The sequence below is a fragment of the Camelina sativa genome, chromosome 15, assembly GCF_000633955.1.
Source record: "Camelina sativa cultivar DH55 chromosome 15, Cs, whole genome shotgun sequence".
Lineage (NCBI taxonomy): Eukaryota > Viridiplantae > Streptophyta > Magnoliopsida > Brassicales > Brassicaceae > Camelina > Camelina sativa.
In genome coordinates, this window is record NC_025699.1 from 18,346,185 (window position 1) to 18,359,651 (window position 13,467).

The 13,467-nt window shown below is 39.4% G+C and overlaps 1 pseudogene; it reads right to left on the bottom strand.

Moving 5' to 3' along the window:
• Positions 1-1,315, bottom strand: part of LOC104748589 — a 4,900-nt pseudogene extending 3,585 nt beyond the window's left edge.

Here is a 13,467-nt window from a genome sequence, read left to right on the forward strand (position 1 = left end):
AACCAATTCCTCTTGTGCAACCAGCTTCTTCACTTGTTCATTAGCATCAAGCAGTTTGACATACCCAGCAGCAATGTCATCTAGATGCTCAGCTTCTTCAGCAAAAGCAACCAATGCTCTCTCTAAAGGATCTTCAGGATGCAGCTCCTGGAATATCTCTTCAGCCAGATTAGACAATGTGTCTACATAGAATGTCTGGCCATCAATGGTTGGCCTCTTAACCAGCTTCTCCATGTCAAAGCGCATTTGTAAATCACCAATGTTGAGACCAATCTGACCCTTCTTGACATCAATTATAGCTCCAGCAGTAGCTAAGAATGATCTTCCCAGAATAAGAGGGTCCTTGGGTTCCTCCTCATACTTTAACACCACAAAATCAGTAGGTATCAAGCACTCACCAATCTTAATTGGAACATCTTCAAGAACACCATCTGGAATACGAACGGACCGGTCAGCAAGGATGAGAGTGAGCTTAGTAGGCTGGAAGTCTGTCATTTCCAANTCCCAGGCTGAGTGCTACTGATCTTGGCATAAGGTTGACACTAGAACCAAGATCACACAAAGATCTAGCAAATCTGTCAGTGAAGATAGTGCAATCAAGAACAAAGCTCCCTGGATCAGGAAGTTTTTCTGGGATCTTGTTCTGAATGATGGCACTGACTTGGGCTGATATCATCATAACTCCTTGCTCAGCATTAAAATCCTTGGTTACCATCCTCTTGACATATCTCGTAAGCATTGGAGAAGTCTTAATAGCATCAACCAAAGGCAACTCAAGAATAAGCTTATCCATCATGGCTTTGCACTTGGCATCATCTAGCTCTTGTTTAGACTTCCTTGGATTCTTGGGGAATGGAACCTTAGGTGTGTAAACTCTTTCTGCAACTAGAGTAGAAGACTTCACATTCGCAGTTTCTTTCCGTGGTTGGCGTCGATCGATGCCACCTGGTTGGTGTCGATCGACGCTTTGTTCTGGGATTTTGTCCGAAACTTCGCATGGTTTGGGTGTCGGCCGATGCCCATGTGTGTCGGTCGATACTGGCTCGGCAGAAACATCCTCTTCCTCGTCTATATAAATCAACTCCTGTAGATCATCAGTTTGATTCTTCTGGGGTATAGGATGGAGTTGTTTGCCACTTCTCAAAGTCACTGCATTGCAAGAATGTTTAGGATTTGATTCAGTTCTTGAAGGGAGATAACCTTCTTGCCTTTTTACAGAACCAGCAGTCTGCGCAACCTGACTTTCCAGCTTCTTGACATGGATGTTCAAAGCTTCAAACTTCCCATTAAGATCAGTGTAGATCACTATATGCATCAACCGATGCAATCCCCTAAACTGGGATTTCGGTTCACGGATGTTACAAAGATACAGTCTTCGGTCTTAAGCCCAATCATGACGTTTTTAGGAGGCGGTATAGCCACTTTTTCTAGGCATCCCACACTTTGAGGTATTTGTATCGAGTTAAGGATGTAATTAGTGGTAAACAAAGCTTTCAGAGTTCGATTCTTTCATTCAACTACTCTGTTAGAGCCAGGTGAGTAAGGAGCAATTGTTTTATGTATAATGCATTTTTTGAAGCATAATGCATTAAACGGATTTGAGGTGGTTTTCTACTTCGAGTGTGAACTCTTTGAATTTTTCAAATGCTTCATCTTTGCTTTGAAAGAGATATACCTAACAATATTTTGTGTAGTCATCATACAAAATATTTTTTACCGCCTCTAGTTTTCACATATTTAAAATCACATAGGTCTGTGTGAATTAAACCTAGAGGTTCAGTTGTTCTTTCAACTCGTGGTGAGGGAGTTTTCGTCAGTTTGGCCTATACGCACACTTCACAGTTTTCTTGGTTAGTTTTAAATTTTGGAATTGAACTTAAGTTTTGCATTTTTGCAGTATTTTATAATTGACATGTCCTAAACATTCCTGCCAAGAAGTAAACGACTCAACCAAGTAAGCAATAGGGTTATCTTTCATTTCAGCAACATAAACAAAAACTACATTTTTTTGAAGGACTATCATTATAGACATCTTGATCAACCAACCCTTAACAAAACCCTTTCCCAGATACACCCTATTTTATTTAAGAATTAACATATCAGACTCAAAGTTAATGGAAAAACCATTATTTCTTAGTACTATTAAAGGGATGAGATTCTTCCACATGTCAGGTATGTGCTTCAAGTTGTGCAAGGTGAGCTCACGATTAGAAGTTAGCTTCAAACTACTTTGCCCTTACCTTCAATCTTGGAAAGCTGCTCATTTGATTTTTTCTTCACGTAGGTGGTGAACATCATCTTGTCAGAGCATATGTGTGTGGTAGCACAAGTCTCATAGTACTACTCCACTGGATTGTCTTCCACCATGTTGCATTCTGTAACCACCGCAACCATGTCTTTTTCAGTTAGGTTTGCCTAGCTCTTGATATCCTTGGCTTTTCTTTTGGAAACTTTAACCTTGTCCCAAATCTTGCCACAATGATAAAACTTTCCTTTAACTTCCTCTCAAGGTTGCTCTTCTTTAAGTTTGTTGCAGATGACACCTTCAAGGCCTTATGAGGAATAAAGATCCCTTTAACCTTGCCTTTCAGCTTGGCATTATGCTTAACTACATGGACATCATGCCTTTAATTTTGAGCACCTAAATGAGCCCCATAATTGTTGTCCTCAATTCTCAACCTTCAGATGAGATCATTAAGAGACATTGTCTTACTTTTGAAGTTAAGGTAATTCTTGAAATCCGACCAGCCTGGTGGTAGCTTCTCAATCAAGACATTAGTTTTGAAGACGTTGCAGATCGACATCCCTTCCAACTCTATCTCTTGAAAGATGTGTAGAAGAGATATTCTTGGTTTGGAATCCACCATTTTGAAGTTTAGATACATTGTAGTTGAATATTTATGCATTCCAGACTCATCAGTCTTGTATTTATTCTCGAAAGACAGCCACAATGCTTTTGATGTTTGGTATATACTATAGAGTTCGTAAAGATCATTGACCAAACGGTTAAGAATCTGATATTTGGAACAATAGTCCCCTTGAGCCCAATTATCCAAACTCCCAACCACATACACATCTGTAACGCCTTGTAGAAGCATTGGTGGATCCTCTGTGACTTATCTTTCCATGTTCATGTTGGCCAGATAGTAGTGCATCTTGTTTTGCCAAGTTTTGAACCCAACTTTGCCACCAAACCCTCCCCCAAACTTAAATTAAACTGTCCCTTGTGTAAGAGAAATTTGAAAAATGATTTGAAAATCGAAACAATACAAAACAACAAACAACACAATGTTATGAACAAAGGATTGGGGAAAGAGGGACCTTAAGGCTGCTGGAAGAAGTTCCTAATATCACTACTCATATTGAACTTCTGGAGGGGACGAAGGGTACCCAATCTGGTACTCAGACATGCGCTCGGCCGAGCATCTTGGAGGTGATGGTAGAGAGTCTGGTCGAGCATAGCGAGACGGATAGAAATGCTTTCCTGGATGACCATAGTACTGAGGGTGAGCATAGGCAAGATCAATATGGCATTCTAGCTGATAACGAGGATAAGCTTGACCATAGTGATAGCCTGGATAGCCATAGTGAGCTGGTCGAGTGCCTTTAGAATCTGTTGTTCTGGGCGAGATAAACCTCTTCCTTTCTGCATAGGCTCATATGACGATGCTCTTGATGGTTCCACTGGGATTTTGGCTCTAGGCATGGTTCTTGTTGAATTACTTCTTCAGAAATGCTCACCAGTTGCTGAAGATGTAGTTCCTTCCTTTAGCTCTTGAATTTGATCACCTTGGACTTCACTGAGTTAGACATCTTCTTCATCTTTTCCTTCAAAAGACTTAATGGTCTTACCATGCCATTTGTTCCAACGCTGAAGAAGACTTACCATTCTACTAGTCTATATTACTCCTTTACTATCCCTTAGATGAGGTTCATAATTCTCAAATTTGCACTTCTCTTCCTCATCCTCCATTTCTACATCCTCTCTTTCTTCACTTCTTCTCAAAAGTGTTGTTATATCAACTAGAAGCTCGGTTGTTGGCCAAAAGTCAATATTGAGTCCATACCTTATTGTAGTTGCTTGGATATTGGGAAGAACAATCTGAGCCTTCCCAACTGCAAGGTGATCAAAGTTGAAGAGATTATGGTCTTGAGGTTTCTCCTTTGCTAGAATGAGAGCATTGGTGAAGTGGGGGATATCAATCCACTTTGGCATGGTCTCCTTGGGTTTGGCTAGGAGTGGCACATTCACAGCCACCAGAATGGGTGTGATGATTCCTTCTATACAAAGCTCTCCAACTGAACCTTTCCTATACAACTTAGCTGCCCACACCTTGTAGTAAGTCAATTGATCAATTAAGGCCATGGAAAGGTCTGAATCAGCTCTATTCCTATATAGAGCCTTTCAATCTATTGTTGAAGGCAAAATCCCACAAAGTGCTATATCTATCATCTTTAAGTTCTCCCTAATTGAGATTTCCAGTCTCCTTTGATGTGTGTGGTTTTTCAGTCCAAATCTTTTACTTAAAAAGACCACACGGCAGCTGAAAGTGTACAGCTAATCGGTAGTAGTATTTAAGGTTCGATCCCAGAGAGAGAGTTGTTGTTGAGAGAATCCGTCAGAAGAGATGTAAGGCTAGGACTCAATGAAAATGGGGTTTTCGTTGTCACGGTTGTAAGTAAGCAATAACGTATATAAAAGCAAATAAAATAAATGAGAAAACATTGGGCATCAAGGGAAATTGCAGGGGATTGATGATCTATCTATCTAAAAAAGTTTAGGATTGGTTTGTTTATCTAAGACTCAGACTACAAAACACGAAAGAACCATTAACTTATAGGTCACAAGCTAACCGTCTAAGATCCCTATACTCCTTTACTCAACTATCGCAGGCAACGACACATAGATCAAAGCATTTAAAACAGGTTCGATTCAAATCCATGAAGTTTCCATAGGTAAGTGGTATGTGCTTCCAATGACACGACACACATCTAAGCTAGGTCAATCACATATGCAAGTTTTTAGCGACTCAAACACACTTTAGATCATAGTTAGTTTATGAGGCTAACTTAAAGCATTAAGCAAAAACTTAGAATTAAAGTATATAATAAACATAATATAAATCTAACAAACCCTAAAAATTGCCACATAAACTAAGATCATCTCTCCCCTTTGATTATTCCTTTAAACCCAACTAGAAAACTACTCTAGCATGTTTAAGGGAATTATCAAAGCAAGGTTTAAATAATTCATAAACAAAAAAGAATAAATAGAGAAAATGGTTTTAGATATTACTTCAATGATTGTAAACAAAGTTGTAAAGATCTTCTTCCTTAGAAATCTAGAACAAACGATGTAACAAAGAAAGAGAAAGAGTTTGTGAACTTCAAAAGCTTCAAGGAGAGGAATGAGAGAGAGCTTCTGGTCGTCGGCTGCTCCTCTGGTCGTCGTCTATTTGGGGCTTCTTTTTGTGCACACTCTAAACTCTAGGTTTAGATGAGTATTTATAGGATATTGAAGGCTTAGGGTTTTGTAAGAGTAAAAACGTTTTTTCTTGTTGAGTGCAGGACAAGGGGAGGCTGAAGAAGGTTCTCGACGGTCGTGACCCCTCTGGACCGGGCCGCCATGAAGGTTGCTAATCGGACTGTCATTCAAGTCCACTTGGCTTCAAACTTATCTTCTTGCCGGTTTAAGACACATTCTTGTAAATAGGGTATATCTTCCAAATGGCTGAACAAAATAACTTGATTCAACTTTGAGGAGAAAGATGACTCTTCCAACTTTCCATAAACGCCAAGTTCGTCAAAATATGAGCTCTGGAAGCTCTTCAAAAGTATCTCGTACTGTAAAGCTCTGAATCTTTTATGAAACGTATTTGCCTTGTCTTTTGGTCTTTTTTGCTATAAAACTTGTCAAACTTTCTTGAAACCTAAAATACTTGATAATAGACATTAAAGACTTGAAATTATGTCAAACTCTCCTAAATACATATTAAAACTATAACTAAAATAGATAAATGATAATGTTATCATCCTTCATAGCAAAGAAGGTGTTGGCTAAAGCTCTATAGAAATACCTTAAAACTAGAGTTCTTATTTGTGAGCTCTTGGTGTTGGAGGAGTAGTAGGGCTTCTTGTCTCCAATTTATTGCCATAATTAGAGGAGCTCATCCTTTGGAATGAAAATGTCCAGTTCACTTCCGACATCAAACCCATAAAACTGTGCAACTTCCTTGATTGTGAGCTTTATAATGATATCCTTTGATTGTGAAGGTGATGAAGTCTGGTCCTTTCTCCACATCTGGTTCATCCTCAAAAATATTCATCCTAAGAGAGGCTAAGAATTCACTACTCTCCTCTTGGTAGGCCTCCAAGTGCATGCTCATAATCTGCTCAACTTGCACGTTTCAAATAGAAACTCCACATCTTCTGCTATCCCAAGCTTCTCCATAGTTTGGCTATCTAGTTCCCTTATATTGCATCTCGCACCACTAGAACTCGACCTCTACATAACATCAAACTTCCACTTGTACCCGTTACCATGATTGTCGCCCTTGCTAGGAACAGAAACAGACTGCAATTGATCTCGCCTTGGCTGCAAGGGAGGATTAACCACCACAACCTGTGCCCTCAAGTCATTCTTTAGGTCAGCTGCAAATTCCACCAGCTCCACTCTCGTAGTGTAGCCTCACCCTCAACTGGGTCCTTGAAACTCGCTTTCTTGTGGTGGTGATGATGATTGGTGAATGAGATATGAATGAATGGGTGGAAAGCAAGGGGTTTCAGTTCCCTTTATGATGTTGCAGTATAAAGGGTGTCAATCCAAATCTGAGTGAGATGCAAGCAATCAGGACATGCACATTTATCTAAGTTGAGCCAAATATGTAGGATGTTTGTCACTAACAACCTAATGATGAATGTAAAATGCATAATGTAAAAGCTAAATGGACAAGACACTAAATGCAAATGGAACAGAATGATTAGGACAATGATGAAACTATAACAGAAATCAAACTAATGCAAGGCAAGTAGTAAACTAATGCAAGGCAAGTAATGAACAGGATTGAACTGAAAACTAAGTAAATGCAACAGGGATGCAACTAAAATGAAACAGGAAATAAGACAGGACAAACACAAAGCATAAACAAGAATTCTGGGGATGAGCTCGAGCAAGCACTCGATCGAGTGTGCGATCGAGTACAGGGTCAAGTCCGACAAATGCGAGAAACAGAGCAAACCTAATAAAACAGAGCAAGACAAAAAACGAATCAAACAACAAGCAAACAACAGGATTTAAGCTAGGAAATCAATAGACAAGAAAGGTCTTAGGGATGGTTTCATGGGCTGGACTTTAGATTGTGGTTATCTAACTTGGTCAACAAGTCTCAATCAACATGAGCTAATATATATACAATGATCTCCTAGAACATGCTAATCCACTCTCATGGCAAAAACAATCAAGCTCATATATTTCTAGACCAGTTCTCACATAGCAAATAACATATACAAGCAAGCATTAAACAACAGATCATTTATGTCAAAAATCAAACAAGACATCTAATCTCTTAGCATGCCTAATGAAAATATCTAGATCTAGCCTTATCTTGCAACCTAGACATTGGTGTGATGCTAAGAAGCTTGAGATCAAACCCTACCCTCTCGGTTATAGGATCAGCATAGAGAATATCTAGCCTAGAAGATATCTAAAACAATCAAGGTTGACCAGATCAAACAACCACAAACATCATCCAGCCTAAACCATCCCTAAGAGCTAAGCAAACTACTCACAATCACACATGATTATCAACGAAATCATAAACCCAGAAATCAAAGAAACTTGCATGCTTAGAAATATAAAACAAAGATCTACAATATTGAAGAAGGAATCAAACTCGAATTCTTAATATTTTGAAAGTTATGAAACCCAAAAATATCAAGGAATCTCTTGTTTTTCTTCAAAAGTAGAGGAGAGATCTAAGAAAATAAAAAGGCAAAAAGCATAAATTCCCAAAAGGGTAAATACTAGGTTTGTAGAATATCTAAAAAAGCTGGACTCCTTGGTGGCTGCAGGGTACAAGGCATTATATAGAAAAATGTGTGGAAGCCCTAATAATGCTAAAAGACAAAATAGCTAGGCGGCTCGGTCAGCTCGACCTGGTGCTCGGTCGAGTGACCGGTTGAGTTGGCTTTTCTTCTGTTTCTTCCACTCGGTCGAGTCCTTCTCCGCACACGGTCGAGTGTCTGGTCGAGTGAGCGGTCGAGTGGAACTCCGGACCTTGGTTCTTCAGCTCTAACTCTCTTGCTTTCTCCTCTTGATAGCTTCACTCCTCTATAGCATTGCTTCCATGCTCCTTAGGCTCCAAAATCACCTGTTTATGCAAAAAAATATGCCAATGCAATGCAATTATACTCTAATGCATGAACAGTCCTAAAGCTACACAATAATGGCCAAAATGGATAGGAAAAGATGCAAAAAATGTGAATATACTAAAGGAAAACAGGGTAAAATATATGAACATCAACACCCCCAAACTTAGTCTTTGCTTGCCGCCAAGCAAATAAACAAGACATAAGAAGGTAGGTGAGGTTTGAAAGTGGGATCTCAGCTCCTAAAGCTTGCCAATAAACCAGCTAGAATCAATGTCCAAGTTACTAGTACTATGATGCAAGTTGAATGAGCTGTACTTAAAGATTTTAGACAAGCCTATCACAACCTTTACTGATTTGAGCCTTAGATGTCCACATGCATTCAAATCAACCATTTCCTTTAACATTCATTAATCAAGAACATGAATCAATTCTATGCAATGCTTCAAACTCATTTGGCTTGGAGATAGTGGTTTTGAGACAATGATGGTCTCTCTTTAGAGTGGGGCTTATCAATATCAAGGTTCTCTCATAAAAATGGATTGAGCTTTAGAAGAAGGCTAAAGGTAAGAACACTTAGACACATACAAGAACAAAACCTTGTCTACCCAAAGGCACCCAAAGTGTTTATCCTATCAGTCTAAACCCAAATGATCCTAGTTCTACCCTTTAACTTCTTTACTTCTCTTTCACCCTTTTCTCTTTTGATTTTAAAGTCTTAGGAGAGGTTTCTTATTTGATCTTTCTTGTGGAATGGGGGATTTTCTTTCTTATTTGCTATGGTTCTCTTTTCTTCTTATTCTTAAGACATAAAAGCATTTTGCTAGAACCAACTTCAACAATCTTATACTTCCAATTCTTTCACTAGACTTTGATTTTATTTAAACACATTCCCCTCCTAAAAACTCTAACCTTTTCTTTCTCTTTTTCCTCTTTTCTTTTCAAAATAGCTAAGTCCCAATCCCAACAAGTGAACCACCTAGTCCTATCTAGTTTGAAAATTGCAAACTAGAACTACACAAGGCTTTACTCTTGTCAGTTCAAACCTAATACTTTCTACCAAGCTCAATCCCAAAATAGGCCTCACACACACAAGAATAAACATGGCTTGAAAGAAGGGTTGGTTAAGGGGTAGGGGAAACTGATTTTAATGGATTAATCAGCTACTTGGATCAACAAGAGTGGTAAAAAGGAGAAAGATGATCCAAATATGTGTATGGTATCCATGAGTTTAAGCAATGCACAAGTTGATAATTGAAAGTCAATATTAGGTTCTTATAAGTAGGAAATGGCATCAAGTCACAACATGCTTCAATTTAGACCAAATGCAATGCAGGAATTCAAGGCTTGGTTCAATCTTATGCTTCTAACCACTCAACTAGCATCAAAGTTCTATTAACTTGGGCATTGATCCTAGTTTGGTGAATTAAGCAAGCTAACAAGGCAAAACTCATCATAGATCCCTAATGCAAATATTTGACAGTCCTACATGAAACATGCTAAACAAGATTTTAATATGCAATGCAAACTACATGAACACTCTTTTTTATATAAAGATTTTTGCAAAAATTTTTAAATTTTTAGGGTTTTTCTATGCCTTAGATGCTATGCAAATACTAACATGATGATGCTAAAAGTTTGAAATAAGAAAACAAACACAACATCAAATACTATCTCAAACCCTCCCCCAAACTTAAATCACACAGTCCTCTGTGTGAGAGAAATTTGTAAGAGGATTGAAGACTAAAACAAAGAACAATATGAGATGCAATGATATTTACAAGGATAAGGTGATAGTGTTACCTCATGGATTGTGGAAGAAGCTGTCCACATCCTCATTCATGTTGTCAAAAGTGTAGTTAGGCTCTTGTTGTTGACTTGGAGGAGGAGATTGGGGCAACTCGACTAGGGCCATCGACTGGTACTCGGTCGAGTTCTCGGTCGAGTGGGGGGTCGAGTTGGATTGCGAGTCTTCTTTTCTTCCTCTATTTAGACTCCCTTGCTTCCCTGACCATGAAAACACCAAAACAAAAATCAAAATACCAAAAATCCTAAGCAATATAAACAGAGATACCTTAGGGACTTCCTCCCTAGTGAGCTTGTTTAAAGTCACTAAGCTTGACTTTGATGCCTTTTCAGGCTTGGTTTAGAGACCAAGGAGGTGATGAAATCCCCCCTGGTTCTACTTGATAACCTTGGTGTTGTTCCTTGATCACTACTTCCTTAACTCTNTCACAACATGCTTCAATTTAGACCAAATGCAATGCAGGAATTCAAGGCTTGGTTCAATCTTATGCTTCTAACCACTCAACTAGCATCAAAGTTCTATTAACTTGGGCATTGATCCTAGTTTGGTGAATTAAGCAAGCTAACAAGGCAAAACTCATCATAGATCCCTAATGCAAATATTTGACAGTCCTACATGAAACATGCTAAACAAGATTTTAATATGCAATGCAAACTACATGAACACTCTTTTTTATATAAAGATTTTTGCAAAAATTTTTAAATTTTTAGGGTTTTTCTATGCCTTAGATGCTATGCAAATACTAACATGATGATGCTAAAAGTTTGAAATAAGAAAACAAACACAACATCAAATACTATCTCAAACCCTCCCCCAAACTTAAATCACACAGTCCTCTGTGTGAGAGAAATTTGTAAGAGGATTGAAGACTAAAACAAAGAACAATATGAGATGCAATGATATTTACAAGGATAAGGTGATAGTGTTACCTCATGGATTGTGGAAGAAGCTGTCCACATCCTCATTCATGTTGTCAAAAGTGTAGTTAGGCTCTTGTTGTTGACTTGGAGGAGGAGATTGGGGCAACTCGACTAGGGCCATCGACTGGTACTCGGTCGAGTTCTCGGTCGAGTGGGGGGTCGAGTTGGATTGCGAGTCTTCTTTTCTTCCTCTATTTAGACTCCCTTGCTTCCCTGACCATGAAAACACCAAAACAAAAATCAAAATACCAAAAATCCTAAGCAATATAAACAGAGATACCTTAGGGACTTCCTCCCTAGTGAGCTTGTTTAAAGTCACTAAGCTTGACTTTGATGCCTTTTCAGGCTTGGTTTAGAGACCAAGGAGGTGATGAAATCCCCCCTGGTTCTACTTGATAACCTTGGTGTTGTTCCTTGATCACTACTTCCTTAACTCTTGAACCATGTTTCTTCTTAAACTTGAGTCTTGGTCTTGCCTTCTTCAAAGACCTCTTGTTGAGCTGAACTTGAAGATCCTTCACTAAACCAGCTAACATTTGAACTGAACCCTTTAGTTCTTGGACAGTCATGGCTTGGGCTGAACCTTTAACCCTAGGGTCCTCTCCATCTTCAAAAACCTCACAACTAGCTTTTTCCTCTACCACAAAGTGCTGACCTTCAATAGTAAGGTGATGTGTTGAATTCTTAATGTCAAATTTCTTAGTGAAGTCTTTAGCAAGGTGGAGCTTGATGGTTCCCATCGTAACATCAATTACAGCCCCAGCTGTGGCCAAGAATGGTCTCCCCAAGATGAGAGGATCTTCTGGCTCTTGATCCATGTTCATGATTACAAAATCAGTTGGGATTCTAGCCTTCCCTATCTTGACTGGAAAATCTTCAATCACTCCAAGCACATCCCTCTTGGATCCATCTGTTAGGCCAATATAGAGATTGCAAGGCTTAAAATGTTCATATCCCAACTTCTCAGCCACTGAGTATGGCATTAAGCTCACTAAAGCTCCTAGGTCACATAGACACTTGTTGAAGTGCATATAGCTGATGGAGCAAGGTAGGTTAAATGAACCTGGATCTTCAAGTTTTGTTGGGATAATAGCTTTCCCAATCTCTTTCAAATCCTTCATGTCTTGATCTTGAGATTTCTGGTTGGATAATTCAAGAAGCATGTCCTTGAGGAAAGGTTACTTAGCATATTTTTCCAAAGGAGGTCCTCTCTCTTCCTCTTTCTTCTCAATGACAACCTCTTGTAGTATGGGCCTCACTTCTCTCTTCTCAATGACAACCTCTTCCTTCAAAGTCATCACTTCCTCTTGTTGCAAAGCCATCACTTCCCTTTTCTCAATTATCTCCCTGAGTTCTTTCAGCTTTTGTGCCTTGAAATGCCCTGGGAATGGTAGAGGCGGTTTGTAAGCAGGAGGGATGTATCTAGCAGGCTTAACAGCTTCAGTGTCTTTAACTCGATCGGCCACTCGATCTAGCACTCGGTCGAGTGCTGGATCGAGCACCTGGTCGAGTGCTTTGATGAATTCAGTCAGTTGTGCACAATCTCACTCTGGGCTTCAATAAATGATGAATCCTCCCCACCCTTAACCTCACTGTCCTCAGTGACAGCTTCTTCATAGAGATTAATAGCTTTAGCTGTAAACTCCCTTGGGTTTTGAATAGCTTCTTCAGGAAGTTGGTTTGGCTTAGGAGCTGAAGGAGAAGCAATGGAGCTTTCCATGTACTTGACCTTAGAGTTCAGGTGAGTAGAATAGGAATTCAACGTTTGGTTCAGCTCTGCAAACTGCTTTGCTACCTCAATCTGCCCAGTTGCTTGCCCAAGTAAAAGTTGCTGCATCATAGCTCTTAAGTCTGGTTCTTGGCCTTGGGAGGTCTGAAACATTGGAGGGTGACACTATTGAGCCTGGAACCCTGGTTGTTGTTGCGTGGGTACATAATGGAACATACTGCTTTGAAACATGATTACTGACTCGAACTGACACTCGGTCGAGCACTGGCTCGAGTTGAAGGTCGAGTCGACTGAGATGAAAAGTCTATTTGAATCCGGGTTCTGACTCGAGCAAGTACTCGAACACACACTCGGTCGAGTGGTGGTCGAGTTGAAGGTCGAGTTGGTACCTGAAACTCAAAACAACTAAGCAGAAGAAGAATCTTGATCAGTAGTGATCAAAGTAGATACAGAACTCAATCTTAGACTTATGTAGATCCTAAATGTCACAAACAAACACTCAAAAGTGGCAACGGCGCCAAATTGAAACTCGCTTTCTTGTGGTGGTGATGATGATTGGTGAATGAGATATGAATGAATGGGTGGAAAGCAAGGGGTTTCAATTCCCTTTATGATGCTGCAGTATAAAGGGTGTCAATCCAAAT